The sequence below is a fragment of the Carassius auratus genome, unplaced genomic scaffold, assembly GCF_003368295.1.
Source record: "Carassius auratus strain Wakin unplaced genomic scaffold, ASM336829v1 scaf_tig00216833, whole genome shotgun sequence".
Taxonomy (NCBI): Eukaryota; Metazoa; Chordata; class Actinopteri; order Cypriniformes; family Cyprinidae; genus Carassius; species Carassius auratus.
Genome location: NW_020528756.1, coordinates 52,346 through 70,371, shown reverse-complemented (window position 1 = coordinate 70,371; position 18,026 = coordinate 52,346). Strand labels below are relative to the sequence as shown.

Sequence of the window (18,026 nt, the reverse complement as noted above, 5' to 3'; positions counted from 1 at the left end):
ATCATGGTATTTCATGTTAACCTGGTACTTTTTGTAAGGAATAGGCTGAATGTGTTTTAATGATTTCAGAATTAATTTATAATATCTGAATTATTAAAGTACACTGAGGTCATTTGTCAAGTTCCACAAATCCACCCCTGTACAAATTGTTTTACAGTCTTTTTATTGCTGCTAGACGTTCATATTTCTCTGCTTTAGCATTGATCTGTTTCATCACTGTGGGGGGTGATTTCACCGATCATGTGTATGCATCCATGACTGTTCGAAACAGACGTGACTTCTGTGACGTTCATGTACAAACACAGAAGAGGACGCCCGGCTGTCCTTTTCATTTATTTGAGTGGCAAACCAATAGCACTTCTGTAGGAACACAGGCATTATTGAACAGATAATGAAAGGCCAGTTCAGCTGACAGATGGCTGCTGCTTCACAAATGACACTTCTAGTATAATGTCCGTGATATATTGTGAACATCAAATACAGGCAAGAATACGAGTTTGACCAAAGCACTCAACCACATCTTTCTTTACAGTGATGATACAGAATTGTTTAATCAGTCAGAGCTGGAGAAATTTCTGTGTTTGCGTATTTAATTTTTTATGCATCACTTATTTTATTTTGTTTTGTAGATTAACGGTTTAAATTCATATAAAATAAAATATACCAAATCAGTATCCTAGGCATTTGTTTTATTTTATGTATATATGCATAATTTTATATTGCTGTAATGTAGCACAGTAATCAGACAAAGGTGTAAAATGAAAAAAAAAAAACATTTTTTTAAATTTTTATTTAAATAGAAAAAAGCAAAGGCACATTTCTCAAATGAATAAATGAAATAAAATAGCAAAGAAATAAAATCTAAAATAATAAAATAGCAAGGAAAAATACCTAAAACAGTACTCAAAACAGAAAATTAAACTAAATAATGCAAAGTGAAATTCAACATTTATGCATAATTTTAAGATAATGACTTACATTTTTAATTTTATTTACGGTTTTATATTTAAAATTTATACTGTTTATTTTATTTCACTCTTTTATATATTTTATTTGGCAGACTACTGTTCAATTCGGTTTTTAACACTTTTTCTTTGCTGTTTTATTTTATTTACTGTTTGAGCTTACATGAATGTAATATAAAATTATATGTCAGCTGTTCTTTGCTTGTTTTGTTTTATTTTATTTTATTTTAGCATTTTAATGATGCATTTATGTTAAAAATTAAGGTTTAAAGTCCTTTTCAGAGACTCTAGCTCTTGAGTAGATGGAGTTGTTTTAAGGAGAGAGAATATCTGTGGAGGGATCAGATCAAGGCGAGGAGAGAATTAGGACTTGATTGTCGGGTGAACACCATGATACCCAGTTGACCCCGGGTCAGCACCTGATGTTTAGCAAGTAGTGTATTCTTCACGTGGATTAGTCCCCTTCGGGGTCGGGGCTGGCCGGTTAACACATCAGAGCCCCCCTACTCTCTCACTCCCAACAGGAAGTGGTAAAGAGCACAGGAGTCTTCCCTAATCCCCTAATTAAGCCAAAACAGGCCACCCAGACCCCCCTTTGCTCCCTGCCGCCCAGCTCTGTGCACTTCCAGTCCTGGTCAGGTAGAGTTTGTCCTGGATCAGTGCTCAGTGAGTGTTTTTTTAAAAGAACAGCGGGGAATTGATGGTGAGGCCTTGAGCAGGGGACGGGACGGATGCGGGATGCTTTTGAAGAGCTGGGGATCACAGGCTCTGATCCTCGTGCTCGGGGTCTGAGAGAGTTCGCCGGCGCAACGGGCGAAAGAATACACACTGAGTCCCTGCACAAATTGGATTTAGCCTCTGCTCTCCCCCCACAGCACTGATGTGAGGCCCTCCCAAACTTTCATGAGCACAGTCACAGAGCCAGGGCCCAATTCAACCTTATTGATCAATGGAAAAGTTGCTCTGGATGTCAGAGATCAGAGGGTGGGATATTATTGTCACAAAGTTTTACACAATTTATTTTACCTACCTATTAGAAATGAAATTACTTGTCATATATGTCTGAGTTGATTTTCTATTATGAAAATTATTTATTATTGTAAATTATTTTCAATGTTAATTCAAACATTTTTGTTTTTGATTTTGCCTAAATATATATATATATATTTTAAATTTAGTACATCTCTTCAAAAGCTCCAGAAGATGTTTCCCAGAAGACAAAATAAGTTACATTTACCCTGATTATATCCTAAAAATAAACAATAGCATGCATTTTGTATGAGCCCTCTTATTATGGTGAAATTATTACCATTTTGCATATTTTGCAAGGTGTATGTAAACTGTTTAGACACGTTCACACATTTTTATATTATATGTGTTTTCAAAACTAGGAATTAAAAGTGAAAAGTTTTGTGGAGAGGTTATATCTATAAAATATAGCTATTTATCTAATTTAAATAACACATTTTTTACAAGGAAATAATATTTCTCGGCAGCTAATATGGCAAAAATAAGAATTTAGGATATTTCTTTAAAATGTGTTAAAGTGTGAGTTTTTTCTGGATGCTATGCAGTTATTCTTTTTGTTGTATTATTTCTAATTTGTCATTTTAGGTGAATCTTTTACTAAATCAATAAATGTAAAGCAGTGAATGACAAGATCACTGAACAAATCACTGAAGAAAATTGGTCGCAAAAATTTGCATGAACAAACGTACATGAGAGGAACATACTAAAAATAAAACAAAGCAAATGTTCAGTGTGATGAGTTCTATAGGAAAATCTACCCTGTGTGTAAATAGGCCTTAAATGTATGCAAATGAGTGTCTGTGGCTCAGTGTGAACGAGTACATGAGGCTTCACAGTGCTGCATGGGAAACTTGTCTCGACATCTGATCCATCTTTATACCAATCCTGAAAATGAGTTATTAAAATGACCCAGCTGGTTATTATTCAGAGTGTGGGGAATGTTTGAAATCTTCTCATTACTGATTGTTTTTGTTTTGAACAGGGGATTTTATTAAAAAGAAGTGGGAAGTCACTTAATAAGGAGTGGAAGAAGAAATACGTCACTTTGTGTGACAATGGTCTGCTCACGTACCATCCCAGTTTACATGTGAGTATGCCGTCTCCTCTGCTGTTATTTTACGTATGTCTGATTCATTCTGCTGAATTGGTTGGTCCTGATGATTCAGTAAACTGGTTCATATAAATGATTCACTGATTTGTGAATCACCAACCTTATCACTCAGAAAATGCACAAATAATTTCACAAATAATTAAGAATTGGCAAATAATACACTGAATGAAACTTTTTTTTTTTTTGCACTAAGTAAAATGTAATCCAATCATTTACAATTGCATTTACAATATTAGAAAATATTAGAAAAAAATGAAATACTAGAACTTAAATACTTACATATTAGAATAAAATTAAACACTATAAAATACTTAAATATCTAAAACCTTAATTATTAGAGTTGGAGTTGACTAAATCATTCTGGAACCAAATGGCCGTTTTAATGACATTTGTTGGATCAGGTAACTAAAAAAAAACTTTTTTTTTTTACAAAAGAAATATATATTTCAGTTTTTCTAAATGTAACTTTTAAAGGGGTGCTATTATGCTTTTTCAACTTTAGGTACTCTGTAATGTTGCTGTTTGAGCATAAAAAAGATCTGCGAAGTTACAAAGCTCAAAGTCCACTTCAAAAGGAGATATTTTATTTAACAGAAATTACTTTTTAAAAACTACAACGAACCACTCGTTTGGACTACAAACGGGATTTGTGATATCACAGATACCAACCAATGGGACGAGACCTGTTTGAGCTGCACTAGAGAAGGCAGCGAGTGTTGTCACAGTGTCAGAGACACGCTAGTTTCCCCAAGGCAGATGAACTTAGAGTGGTAACAATCATCCGAGTTTAAATCGTGCTCAAATTGATTTGATTTTGACGCAATATTTACACTGAAGCTCGCAGCAGGCATGACATTTCCCAAGCAGGCGCTGAGTGCTGTCAATCACAGCACACACTGGCCCAGCTAACCAATCACAGCACATTTTGTATTTCAGAAGGCGGGCCTTCCGTTCATTCCAGACTGTGGAGAGCGGTGTTGCAATAATGTAAAACATGTTAAAAAATAATGTGTTTTTCCAACAATCTAGTACGAGATTCATTAATAATAATTTATTGTTCCAGATCATAAGAATGCTAGTTTTGTTCTCAGAATTTTCCTAAAATGATCATCCTTCGATTTTGGCTTTTCATTTTATATACTTCATAGATTGTTTACAAATAAAGATAATGATTTTTCTTTGTTTTCGTGATTTTTTTTCTCTCTCTCTCGCTCTCTCTCTCTCTCTCTCTCTCTCTCTCTTTTGGGATTTTGTAAAAATAATGTTTATAAAAATAACAACCTCATTATTAAACGTAATCAGAATGTTGTCTTTGGGTTTAGAGAATGTTCCTCTAATGTTGTTTTAACATCTGACTTGCTTTGCTGTCAAGTTATCAACAAACAATTTGATTCGTTCGAACACTTTTGCATAACAAAAAAACTTTTCACAAATCAGACCTCACAATCCAGTTATTATGACATTGACGTGGCTGAACGTTTGGGCCGGGATAGATTGTGCAGCATGATTTAATGAAATTTAATTTGAATGACTTCCAGTTGAATTCTAGTTCAGGTTCAGTGTGAGCTATTTCGGAGGTATTTTCTAGGTTTCCAGTAAAACAGATGATAGCCGGACAGGTCAGCTGCTCGCTGGTTGCTACTGCAGCGCATGTTTCTTACGGCACTCGCCGCGGGAAATCCTCAGTCCTTTTCGCACGGAACATTCATCTCTGTCAGAACCCCTGCGTGTTCTTAATTCCTCTGAAAATCCCCTCTCTCTGTTTCCCTGGCTCTCTCACACGTCCCTTCTCCACCGCTCCCCTCATTTGCATACATTGCAGTCACGCCTATCTTTGTTCTCGCGTTTCTCTGACGCTTTTAACACAGGTTAGTAATTAATAAGGGCTTCCTAATTAAGATCCACTCGAGAAGCGGCGTACCTTGACCATACGAGATGGGTTACACGAGACACATTTAGCGGCCTCCACGGACTATGACCGAAATTAATATCTTGCCCAAACTCACGTCTCTTACATCAACCGCATGTTTATTAGCGATATAATGCGCATCTCATGCCAGCGATGTGTGTAATAGGCACGCGATGCCACGGGCGTCGTAATCGTTAGAGACGTTTGGGTTTGGACACCTGTGGACCACTCGTTTAGCTCAACGAGAAAGACGGAGAGAGAGAGAGAGACGGAAAAGATGGTTTAATTTTGCGCCGCAGCCAGCCGAGCTATCCCACAATCCCCTTCTGTTAATTCTGTCTGCTACATCAATTAAATTGTTTGTAGAAACTAATTGAATATGGCTTAATCACACATCTTAATAGCTTTCTGCGCCTCAAACTGGCTGTTAATTCCAGCAATAAAATGGAATGAGAGCGCTCACTGGGTAATTAGTACTGAGGCTTTTGAAGAAATTAGTGCTTTATGGGGCGCAATAAAAGTGAAGAGGAGTTGGCGGGAGACTTGTGAGGCCGAAATCTCTGCTCGCCTCTTTTGTGCTGAGCAGGGTGATTTGCACCTTGGCTTAACCCATTTGCGCTTCGCAAACTCCCATGAAAATGGAATAGCCCTATTTAAATGGGAATGAGTCTGCTTGCGGTCATTAATGCTAATTTTGCTAATCTGCGGCAGCGTGGAAAGAAACAGGTGAAGTACTAGATTACATGGGCCTGGTGCTGCTTTGATTGTCCAAAGCTGCTGTGTTTGTTTTACAATACCTGTAAAAAGTTTCTTTGGTAGGTTATAGATGCGCTACACCTGTGCGCTGTTTGTTCGCATAAACTTTAGTCAAAGTTGGTGGCATGTTTAATTTGAGGCAAATGAAAATGAGGCAGTGAATGATAAAAGTGCAGACAGTTATACATTCTAAAATTTGATTTAGAAACAAATTGCTGGTAGATTTCACAATTAATTACCAAAGTATAGCACATTAAAGGGAAAAGCCACCGTTTTTCCATATTCCACTATGTTCTTCCCTCAACGTAGACGAGTTGATACATGCCTCTCCCATCTCAGTGCTTGCACTCAATCAGGAATTGAAATGAATCTAGAAGCTAACAAGCAATTCCATGTTTTCCCTATTTAAAGACAGTTACACGAGTAAGTATGGTGACACAAAATAAACAGTGGCGATATCCTAAACGGCTAAAAATTATGACTATAATTTATGGCAGAAGCGATTCTCTGCCAAACATTAGTTGTAATTTGTTATCTGCTTAGAAAATTGCTAACGTTTTATTGTAACATGTAACTACTCATGTTACCATCTTTAAGGAGGGAAAACATGGAAGTTTGGTAGCTTCTAAAATCATCCCTGTTTGGGATGAATGGTGCTAAGCTAAATGCTAGCATAGTGGCGCAGTGCGCTACAGCGATTGAGTGAATGCATGGAGACGGGAGAGGTACGTATCAACTCGTCTAAGCTGAGGGAAGAACATAGTGGAATATGGAGAAACAGTGGCGTTTTTCTTCAAGTAACATATTGAACATTTTTTGAAAATAGTAAAAATTAAATTTTCAAGTCAAACGTAAATAATATTTTTAATATTTTGTCGATTCATTTGCAAAATATTGAAAAATGTCTTGTTAAAGGTAATTTTTTTTTTAATTCTAAGCAAAAAAATTTAGAATAAACTTAAAAACTAGAACTTCAATAGTATTAATAGACTTAAATACTAGAGAATACCTAAATATCCCAAACCTTAATTACTAGACAATACTGCACCAAATTAATGACAATTGTTGGTTCAGGTACACTGTAAAAAAATATTTTTCAATTATCTGAGTACTTTTTACTAATTTTTTTTTTTTCTAAATCAATGCATTACTAACAGTTTCTGAGTAAAATAGTTTTTACACCAGGTGTTTCCAACTTGCGTTTGTCCAAAAATTAGGGTGAACTGGTGTCCTAAAATAGTCTTGTTTTTCTTATAATGTTGAATTGAATCAGAACTTGAAATGTTTAATTTCGAAACTTATTGAATGGATTCTGCCTCATGCTCGATCAGAGTGTGTCAAATTTATGTTTAAATTTTTCCCAGCCTAGATCTAAAACTACATACTGTTGTATTTAATTTTTCAGGACTACATGCAGAATGTCCACGGTAAAGAAATCGATCTGCTGCGGACGACGGTGAAGGTGCCTGGGAAGAGGCCGCCCAGAGCAGTGGCGACGGTCGCCCCTACAGCCAGCCCCAAAACCAACGGACTGACTAAAGACCGCAGCACTTTACAACTCGGCATCGGGGCCACAAGTGAGTATGAACCCTGTCAGTGGTGTTATGCCTTAAAATGTTTGAATTGATTTATTGTTTGAATATATTCTGTGTACAGATTGTAGCAGCATTAAATTTGACATGAAATGGTGTTCAAAACCAATTTAGTTTTTTTATTTATTTGACATTTGCAAGAATACTCAACGAAAAAAATGCAATAGAATTGTTTCTATGCGAGACAGCTGGAGGAATTGGTGATGTCAGCTGAAATGCGAATTCGTTTCGGAGGCAAAGCAAGTTATTACGTTATGTTCATGGAAAAAGCAAGTAATGACACTATGACAATGACTTGATCACAAAAAAGCTAAGTACTAGAATATGATTATATACTATAATTATTTTTGAATATATTTAAATATTGGAAAAAACATAAATACCAAAAAAATAAATAAATAGATAAACGAAATAATACAATAGGTAAATTATTTTTAACAATTATTTATTTATTTTTTCTCTAATATTTACATGCATTCTTCATAAAAGTTCTCATGGAAAATTGCTAAGACAATTTTTAATGTGTAATAATAAATTGTTTACAGTAGCCAAATTAGTATTTAAAAGTATAGTTGTATTGCATTTAAAATGCATTTGTTTCAAAATGTGTTTTCAAGTCAAAAAAAACTTTATAACATTATAATTATTAAATAATTGAGGTTGTTTTTATTTAAACTAAAATTTCAGATAGCTCTTTACTCAAAGCCTTTATGTATAATGCATTATAAAAATATTTTTAATGCATTTATTATGCCTTGTAATGCACATTATAATGCATAAATAACTGTAACCACAATGAATACATTAGAACACTTTAAATTCAGTTATAATTATCTACAACAAAATATAATGTATTACAACACACATTCTGAAAAATTATAATGCATAATAGCCTATAATAGCCTTATTATACATTATACATAAAGGCTTTAAGTAATGTGTTACCAAATTTCAAATTCACGTTAAATTGATTCCATATTAAAAATCGTCATAGTTCTTATAAATATTTAAATAAATCAGCAACTATTTGAATAAACTGTCATTGATATCTGTTCAGAAAAAGTATGTTAGGTTGCTGATTTTCATTTTTGGCTTGCAAGCACCCGATGTACTCAGTTTTCTGTACTGAGAGGGAGTTTGGGAAGGTATAATTGGATTTAGAAAGCTGGGATCAAGTGTAATTAATAAATACACAGGAGCAACTTTCTCCAGGGGCTCTGCAAGCTGGCATGACCACTGAGGAAACATAACCGGCCAGGACCTCAGCTTCACTTAGCTGGGGCTAATTGCTTTTGCACCATTAAAGACAGGTCAGCAAGGGCTTCTGGGAATTGCAGTTTTCTGGCTGGTGTCCAGTCTTGTGTTGGATAGGGATGAGGGTTTATTAGTCACAGAGACATAAGGAGCATTTGTCAGTGTTGCTGGACCGCATGCATTGGGTTGCTCGGAGAACCTCAAAAGTTGATATTGCTTTCAGGTTGGCAACTAATTAACCTTCAGTCGACTGCAGTGGAGAGGGTAAAATAAGGTCGAAAGGAGGAGAATCTTGGGGCATGCAGACCTGAAATAGTAGCAACATCTGGACCGGTTTTATTCAAGCTACAGAAAATAGGGATTGTGGGTAAAGAGCTCAAATGTGGCCTCAGGCAGCAGATAGACACGAATAAGAGCATTAGTTAAGACTGGTTACATTTGTATTGAGGTTAAAAGCCTAGTTGCACATGTGGATGTGATGCATCACAGAAAATCAACACGAAAAATAAGTTTAATACTTATATATTTGATATTTATTTTCTCAAAGCATATTTTTGTTTTTATTGTGCACAGTATTCCAAATATATTTAAACGTATTTTATTATTTTGATGTCAATATTATTGAATATAAGTTGAATCAATATTATTATTCATTTTATTCAAAAATAATTTGTAAATTTAGAAGATACAGCTATAAATACAGTTAAGGTTGGTAACAAAAATGTGAAAAATAACAAACTGTAAAAACAAAAAAAATTCAAAAAAATATATATATATTTAAATGTATCAAACTTAAAATATTTGTCTTCATAATCTTCCTTTAAATAAATTCCTTTATCAAAATTGTAATTTGAATTAAAAAAAAATTCATTTATATATTCTTTATTTAATATTTTTTTATTCATTTTACTCCAAAATTATTTTACATTTAAATAAAAATAATTTTTTAGTAAGAAAAAACATGTTAATAAAAAAAAACAATTTCTTTTTAAATGTTTGAAACTTTACATTTCATTTAAAATTTCACTTTATCTACGGTGTTTTATGAATTTATCATGCTTTAGAAAGTTATTAATTTTACATATTATACGTAGTGCATATTCACAAGTTACACATTCTCACTAGTATGCAACTTAATTCAGATCCAACTATGGATGTAATATTACATTTGTTATTGACTAGTTCAATAATCTAATATTAAAATAAAAAAAGTTGAAGTTACTAGTTACAGAACAAAAAATAAATAATTTTTTTGTCAGTAACGTTTCATGATCTAGTCAATTCCTGACATAAAATCAAGTTCCTTTTCTTTTTTGATTCTGTTTAGCTTGGAAATGCATCACATTTTAGAAGTAAAATGGGTTGTTAATGGGATTTCATGTTGATTTCAATCATTGAAGCCAAACCAGTTTTGACATTTTGGACTATATTTTTTATAGGTGTCTATACACAAGGTGTTTATGTTATGTTTTTACATTTTATACAACTTTTGCAGTTCAGAGATGGCTTTTTATTGGTGTTATTTTTCAGATACGCCATTTGACCTTCGGTTTAGCGCAAATTGATGCCGGAACGCTTGGGTCCCGATTTGATACGGGCTGCTTTCCCCGTTTCCCTTTTCCACTGTGCGCCGTATTAGAAGAAAATTGTGTTAATTTCCACTTGAGAGGGAAAAGGTTACGATTCGCAGTGGGCCTCCGCCGAGTGGAGGACGTACACTTGATTATGCAATCTGATTTTGATTTCATTAGGCATGCAATTGATGCGAGGGAACAAAGGGGTAATTTTTCATTCATGGCGGTCTAGCTGAGCCCTGTCTTTTTCTGTAGTCTGTAATTCATACACTTCCCCCTGATCTAAAGACCATTAGGAACTCTGGGGGGTGTGTGGGATTGAAGAGATGAGGGGGGAGGATGAGAAAAAGAAAGAGTGAGGGAGTGAAGGAGCGCAAATGAATGAACGCATGTGTCCGCAAGTAAAAGAGTCTGTCTCGATGAGGCCCGGTCTAATCTTTCTGCTAAGTATTCACCGGAACCGTTTTAAATATGATCATTCTGCAAGCGTGCGTTCAGTTGTGTCACCGCTGACAGATATATAATATCAAAGCGCTAATGGGCCTGCCTATCAGCTTTAATCAATGACATCTGCTCTAGAGGTGTGTGTACGAGAGAGATTCACGCCGAGGTGCTCGTGTTCATTTACTTGTAGTACACAGGATGCAGATGAAGGTGTGCAACCTTTCCTTTTGAACTAATATGTACCTTGTGCAGTGATAGACTTGATATATATGACATATTCAGTCTAGAAATGGTCCTAAAGGCTGATAAATGTGTAATGCAATCAGAAAATTTGGCTGAATAGGGGAATTTTTCCTGCATTTTGTCAGTTTTTAAATTTATCTGTAGCTTTGTCAATGGATAGTGCATGTTTGTCTGTTTTCAAATACTTTTTGATTTTTTTTGACTTGATAAAACAATGAATTGGCTGATGTTTGTTTATTTTAGAGATGATCATACTGGCAGAAGATGTTTTCCCTCCGTATGCCATTTTTATAAATCTACTGGCAGTTTTTCGTGCATGTTGTCTGTTTTCAAATAAGTCTTTGAATTTTTAGGTGTGGTAATCTCTTAAATGAGTTGATATTTGGTTGTTTTAGAGGTGATCACAATGGTTTGTATGTTGCATCTTTGTTAATCGATGATGCATATTTTCTGTTTTTGATAAACCAATAAATCAGCTGCTATTTGATTCTTTTAGAACGGATCACATTTGTTGGTAACTCTTCATTTGGGTGATCAGAACAGGTTTTTCTCACTCGTTTTAAAGATACTAGCAGCTTTGTCAACGGATAGTGAATATTTTCTGTTTTCACATTATTTTTTTTTTATTTATTTATTCAATAATTTTTATGAGAGGCTGATAAATATTCAAATATTTTATTTTCAATTATTGCATGATTAATAAAAGTCCAATTGGCGATTTAAATAATTGTTCATTATTCCATGAATTTTAAATGTACTTTTTACAATTTAATAGTGTAAATAATCCGTTTTAAAATACTTTTTTTAAAATAAAGTGGATTTTTTTTTGTGGATTTCATAAATTTTACTGTAATTTTCGTTGTGCAGTTGGTTGGGGTAAAATCAAATAACATTAACTTATTACTAAAACACTGTTTAAAAAAGTACATATATACAAAAATAAGCAAGTTTAAAATGCTTTGGCAGTTGAAAAACTCCTGACTGCTACAGCTTAGTAAGTACTGTGAGAATATAAATCTTTTTTTATGAAATGAATATTGGTTTTATAATGGCCACCCTTCTATCTAGCCATTCGCATCAAACAAATTTTTAGACTCCAAACCTGAAGTCAATCCCAGATCCCTCTAAATGACCGATTGTGATGTGTTTGTGTGTATGAATGTCCTCATCCAGCACTTTTATGATTGAGTCTCCTTTAACGACAGTCTCATGACATGACAGTGTCTTTCAATAATGGCACAATCATTTCGGATGCCTCTTTTATATGTGAGAATGAAATGATGTTTTGTACATCGCGAGTCTTTCCGAAACACTTTCAGATGCTTATTATCCAATACACCGCTTGAAATCGAATGGAATCCATTTCTGCGTCCGATGAGCTCGAGTCGTATGCTCTCAAAGTTGTGGCTGGAGAAATCGGTTTATTGGTTGTCGCGACATTTCTGTCAGACCTGCCGTATTTCGAATGTTGAGATTATTGCAGTTTACGCAAACGAACACAATGTAATCCGTACCAGGCGGTTCATCTAGGCAGCTGTCAGTTTGTAAGGGCGTCTCGGTGCCGTTTCGCCTTGACCTGAAGAGCAGATGATCTAACGAACCCCCCTCCACCCTGACCCCTCCCCCGCCCTCTCCTCCACATTAGCATGGATGCTTCATTATCTCTGCACTTGTATATAATGGCAGCGGCGGCTCAGAGGGTCAGGGCTCGCTCCACGGCTCATCAGCCATCTGACGGCGCTCGGCGAGAGAAACGAGGAGAGATGAGGAGAAATCATCGCCACCCCCTGCTAATCCATCGCCTCTACTTAACACCACAACCTCAGGCCTCCCTTCACTAGGACCCTAATACTTAGCCTAATAGCATGTACGGATGGAAAGAAAAGAGCAAAGGAGATTAGAGTGTTTTTCCTATACCATCCGATAATGATTTGACCGTTTGTACATGCATGCAAAACAGAACGGTTAAAGCACATAATTATCAAGTTTAGTGAAACTTTCATCTTTTAAGGTGTTGAGTACAGTTTCTTTGACACTAGTAGTGCCAAACAGGAACTGCAAAATAACTTGTCATGTTCTATGAAGAAGAAAAAAATCTTAATATGATGATATTTCATGGTATAAAGTTGGTATATTAGATAGATAGATAGATAGATAGATAGATAGATAGATAGATAGATAGATAGATAGATACAGACAGACAGACAGACAGACAGATAGATAGATAGATAGATAGATAGATAGATAGATAGACAGAGATAGATAGATAGATAGATAGATAGATAGATAGATAGACAGACAGACAGACAGACAGACAGACAGACAGACAGACAGACAGACAGATAGATAGATAGATAGATAGATAGATAGATAGAGACAGAGATAGATAATTATATCTAAAATATGTAATCAATATAATAAATACATAACATCACAAATCACGTACTAGTGCACTATTCTATGACTTTAGTAGTGTAGTGCGACACTGAAAATTCCTAAAAGAAAAAGAACACTTTATATCTGTATATATATATTTATGATTTACTTAACCGAAAAAAGAAGTGTGGAATGTTGGACACTTCATGCATTCAGCTGTCGCAGCATTATTACATTGCAAAGGGGGAGGGGCTATAAGATTCCAATTATTACTTACAAAATAACCTTATAAAATTCATACACTACATGCTTGAGTGCATAGTGCAGAAGTGTATAGAGCTATTGTATAGTGCGTCATTTCGGACACAGTTATAAACTTTATATATTTATTACAACATAATATTTATAGTAATATTGATTATATTTTAAATACATAAATAACATAAATATTATATTTATGGGATTTCATACATATAATATAAAATCAAAATATATGATGAGATATAATGCATATTAAAGTATATATTGTAAATTGTAAATTCCAAAAATATGTGAATTATATAGTTTGTATTTATAATATGATTAATAATATATTAAAGATTAAAAACATGTTTTTGAAAACGTCCCAGGGACTTTTGACCCTTTTGACTGTGTGTTTGTGAGAATTTGCCCCTCATGGTCACCTCTATCTCTGTGTGACTGTGTGTGAAGTGGCAGGAGATCTCGTGTACAGTCTTTGCCCGTCGCTCTCCTCTGATTTTCTCCACATCGTAATTGCATTATCCCCTTTTTTATGCAAAATTGTTCTCTGGGGACTAATTGATGGAGACATGTTTAATTCATCAATCATTAGCATCAAATTTGACAATTAGTAATGATTGTTGAATTCTTGATGGAGATGAGGCATGGTTAGGGGCTTATTTTGTCTCTTTTTTTTCCATACCAGCCACGACACAGAGAACAAAATAAAATCATAAATAACAAGAGTGTGACATTATGTCCTTAAGGAGTTGTTTTGGAAGAAGGAAATATTTTACTGTCGTTTCGTTTAGACGATTTTGAGACATTTTCCGACTTAGATCGGAATTACTTTTCATCAAACATGACAAAGATTTTCTGGCTTAATGGCCAATAGACTTCAGATGACTGTGTATCAGTCTGTTTGCATGAGTTATATTATTATATGTATTGTTATATTGCAACTAGTTATAAATATATAAATATATATGTGTGTGTGTGTGCGTGTGTGTAAAATATTATATAATATTCTAATTTAAGCAGATAACATATATTTAAAAATGTAAATTTTAGGCTAATTTAAGCATTTTTGTTGTATATGATATTAATTTGTTATATATATAGTGTTTGATTTTATTTCATGTTTAAGCATATTGCTGAATGTATATTATTTCTTTATATATATTATATATTATAAGTATATAAAATATAGTCAGTAAAGTAAATGCACTTAAAAAACATTAACCATTTCTGTTTTATTTTTAGATTACATATCTATATTTCAGTCTGCAGTGTCTTCATCAACAGTTAATGGGTTATAACACATTTAAGTACATTGCTGCAGGTTTTTATGGGCATTAAAGGAACATCATTGATACTCCAATGAGTTTATGAACACATAGTTCATAAGCAATTTGCTCCAAAACATTAATTACTACTTCTGCTGGATGCCAATATCGTACGGCATTGATCCGAGTAATAGCGGCGTCTTATTTGATTCATTGTTGAGGGATCTAGTCAGGGCTAATATTGTGACAGATATTAATAAAATCTTGTCTTCAACAATACTGGTGTGATTACATGTCTCCGAACAGACAAATATAAGAGTAACCCTCTATTCTTTCAATTACTCACGAATTACTACTGATTGTGTCAAGGCGCTTTTTTGCCAGGCGCCAAAGTAAACTGCGAAGAACAGACTCTTGTTAGCCTAATGCGTCCTAACCATTAGCGAGAGTAATAAGTGTATCAAATTCACATAATCATGTCTAATTAGTATCAGTAATTATCTTGTTGGGTGCGAGAATATTAATCTTGCGGTCCCCATAGGGGAAGGGCGTCTCTTGCAGGGAGAGAGCGATAGAGCTTCAAGCTCACGCTGTGGAGTACTTGCTAAATTAGCATGCTCCAAATCAGCGCTGCGGAGGGAGGGGAGCGAAGGAAACGTGTCGGGGGAAAAAGGCAAAATTGCATAAAGCGAAAAACAACAGAGAAAAGTTTAGTCCCACTGTGAAATGCATTAGAGCCTAGTAAATAAAATATCAATGTTTTCTGTGTGCTTTTCAAGTTTTTTGTTGACGTGCATGTGGGTAAAACTTTTAAGTGGATTTCGTGATGCGGATAACGTCAAGACATCGTTCTGATGCATAGACGAAGTTATATATCTACTGTGTCTTTAAAGCCTCGGGAACTACCGAAGCATATAAACAGCACATTAGACAATTTAATCTTAGTAATGTGCTAAGATTTTTGTAAGAATAGGCTAACCAATTTGAAAATGAGCCGAGCGCAAACAATGTAAGATCTTAAGGAAGTAACAGGCAGGAAAAAAAATCATTCTATAGGTATCCATCCGAACCTGACCTTGAGCCTGAAATGTCGAGATTTAAATATGATCCGTCGTCTCTATCAAGCAGGGCGCCTGTTTTTCGGGAACAGGAGGAAAGGACCCCATGCGACACAGCCGGGCTGGTGAATCCGCTGATTGAAGCCAGGGAGGGCCGTCAGCACAGCCGCTGCCGCCGGGAGAGATGGATGTGTCAGGCGGAGAGTGGGGGAGAGCTAATTACCGTTCCGAGTGTATCTTGTTAATTAAGGGCTAATTAGTGGCAGAAACGCAGAGGGAGGGAGACAGGGTGAGACACTGACTGCTCATGTAGCACAGAGAGATCAGATACAGAATATATACTCCCAGAATCTTTACTGTAACTTCTTTAGTCCTAAATATGGTTGATACTTTATGGTTCTCATCTTGTATATAGGAAAGCAGTGGTTCTGAGATTGTTTGTTGATTGCCATCAGGTATTATTAATAACTGAAACATAGTTTTGCTATGGATTTTTTTTTTTTACACATACTTTGGTAATTTTGACTCTTGATATAAAGTATTTTATTTATTTATTTATTTTTTGCCAGAAACTGGTGGATTTTTTGTTAAAGGGATAGATCATTCTTTCATTTGCATCCCTTGATTTTGTTCCGAACGTGTAAGAGTTTCTTTTTTTCTCCTGAACACAAAATAAGACATTTTGGTGACCAAACACTCACGGTACCCATTGACTTCCAAAGCATGAAAAAAAATGGCTACCCTCAACTTTGAACTATGCCTTTAAATTAATTAGCTAATTATAAACGACAATAATTCTTTATACTGTAATGTAAATACCATGGTGAATGAAAATGGTTGTCATTTAGTACTACAGTATACATTTATAATTATCAGATGCATTTATCTCAAAGTAGCTTGCATTGTATTCAAGGTATACATTTTATCAGTTCATGCATTCCTTGTCAATCGAACCCATGATCTTGGCGTTGCTAGCGCTGTTCTCTAATGTTTGAGCTACAGAAATATTTGTATGCATTGGAAGATCATGATACATGATTGTTTTTAGCCTTTTTTGGCCACTTTTATTGATAAAGATATTAGTGTGAAAGGGTGGACTACATGTGGAAACTGTTGGGCCATGCCTCCAACATGCTATGCACGCTCAGAAGAGAAAAAGAAAAAAAGTACAAAAGCTGTCAGTGGGGCAGAACTCTTTCAAAAGGTGCTAATATGTACTATTTAAATTTATTTATGCATTTAGCATTCAGGCTATCAAATATCAATATAATTTACTGTAGGTACTACTTCATACACTTTAAGTACTAGTATATATCTTTAAGGTACTACACTCCCAGAAAAAAAAGGTACAAAAGCTGTCACTAGGACATAGTTCCTTTTCAAAAAGTATTTTAATAAGGCACTTATTATGCATATTGGTACCATAAAAATGACATATTTGTATCTTTTCAAAGGGTGCTGCTCCAGTGACAGTTTTTGAACCTTTTTTATGAGTGTACCATATGTACTTTTGGTGCTAATATGTGCTACAATAAACACTTAAGGCACTGATATGCACACAAAGGTGTGTGAAATGTGATTTGAGCATCTCTCTCTCTCTCTCTCTCTTCTCATCCTGCAGGCACTCCTCACTCTAACAGCAGCAGTTCCCTGCAGTCTGGAGGCTCGGCGGCTGGCGTGGCTTTGGGAACTAGTAAAGAGGGGATGCACCAGCGCTCGTTCTCTGTGTCCAGCGCTGAACAGTGGAGTGAGGCTGTCATCAGCACCACAGCAGGTCAGAGGACAAGCCAAGAAACGTCTGCTTTACTTCTCTACAGACTCTTCCCTTTTAAATTCTTTCTCAGATCAGTCTTATTAACTTTTAATTTATGATATGTTTAAAATTCAACCTGACAGTTGTTTTTCACATTGCTTTGATATTTACAGCAGATATTAGGTCGTACTTCAGGGTCATTGATGGCGGGATAATGTACCAGTTGTACCAAAGTAGTGAATGCATCAATACATGATTTTCAGCATATTATTTCTGTATAATGCACAATGGTAATTGGCCAAAGATGTTAGTTTTTAGTATTTAGTCATACTAAAACTTCAACGTAGCAGTGAACTGAAAACTATCCATGATTTTCTACGTTGTTTTACGACTTTCCAAAAGAGTAAAAACATATTAAGAGATTATGTTGGCCAGA

The 18,026-nt window shown here is 35.0% G+C and overlaps 1 pseudogene; it reads left to right on the top strand.

Moving 5' to 3' along the window:
• Positions 1-18,026, top strand: part of LOC113099019 (arf-GAP with GTPase, ANK repeat and PH domain-containing protein 3-like) — an 86,917-nt pseudogene that overhangs the window by 30,551 nt on the left and 38,340 nt on the right.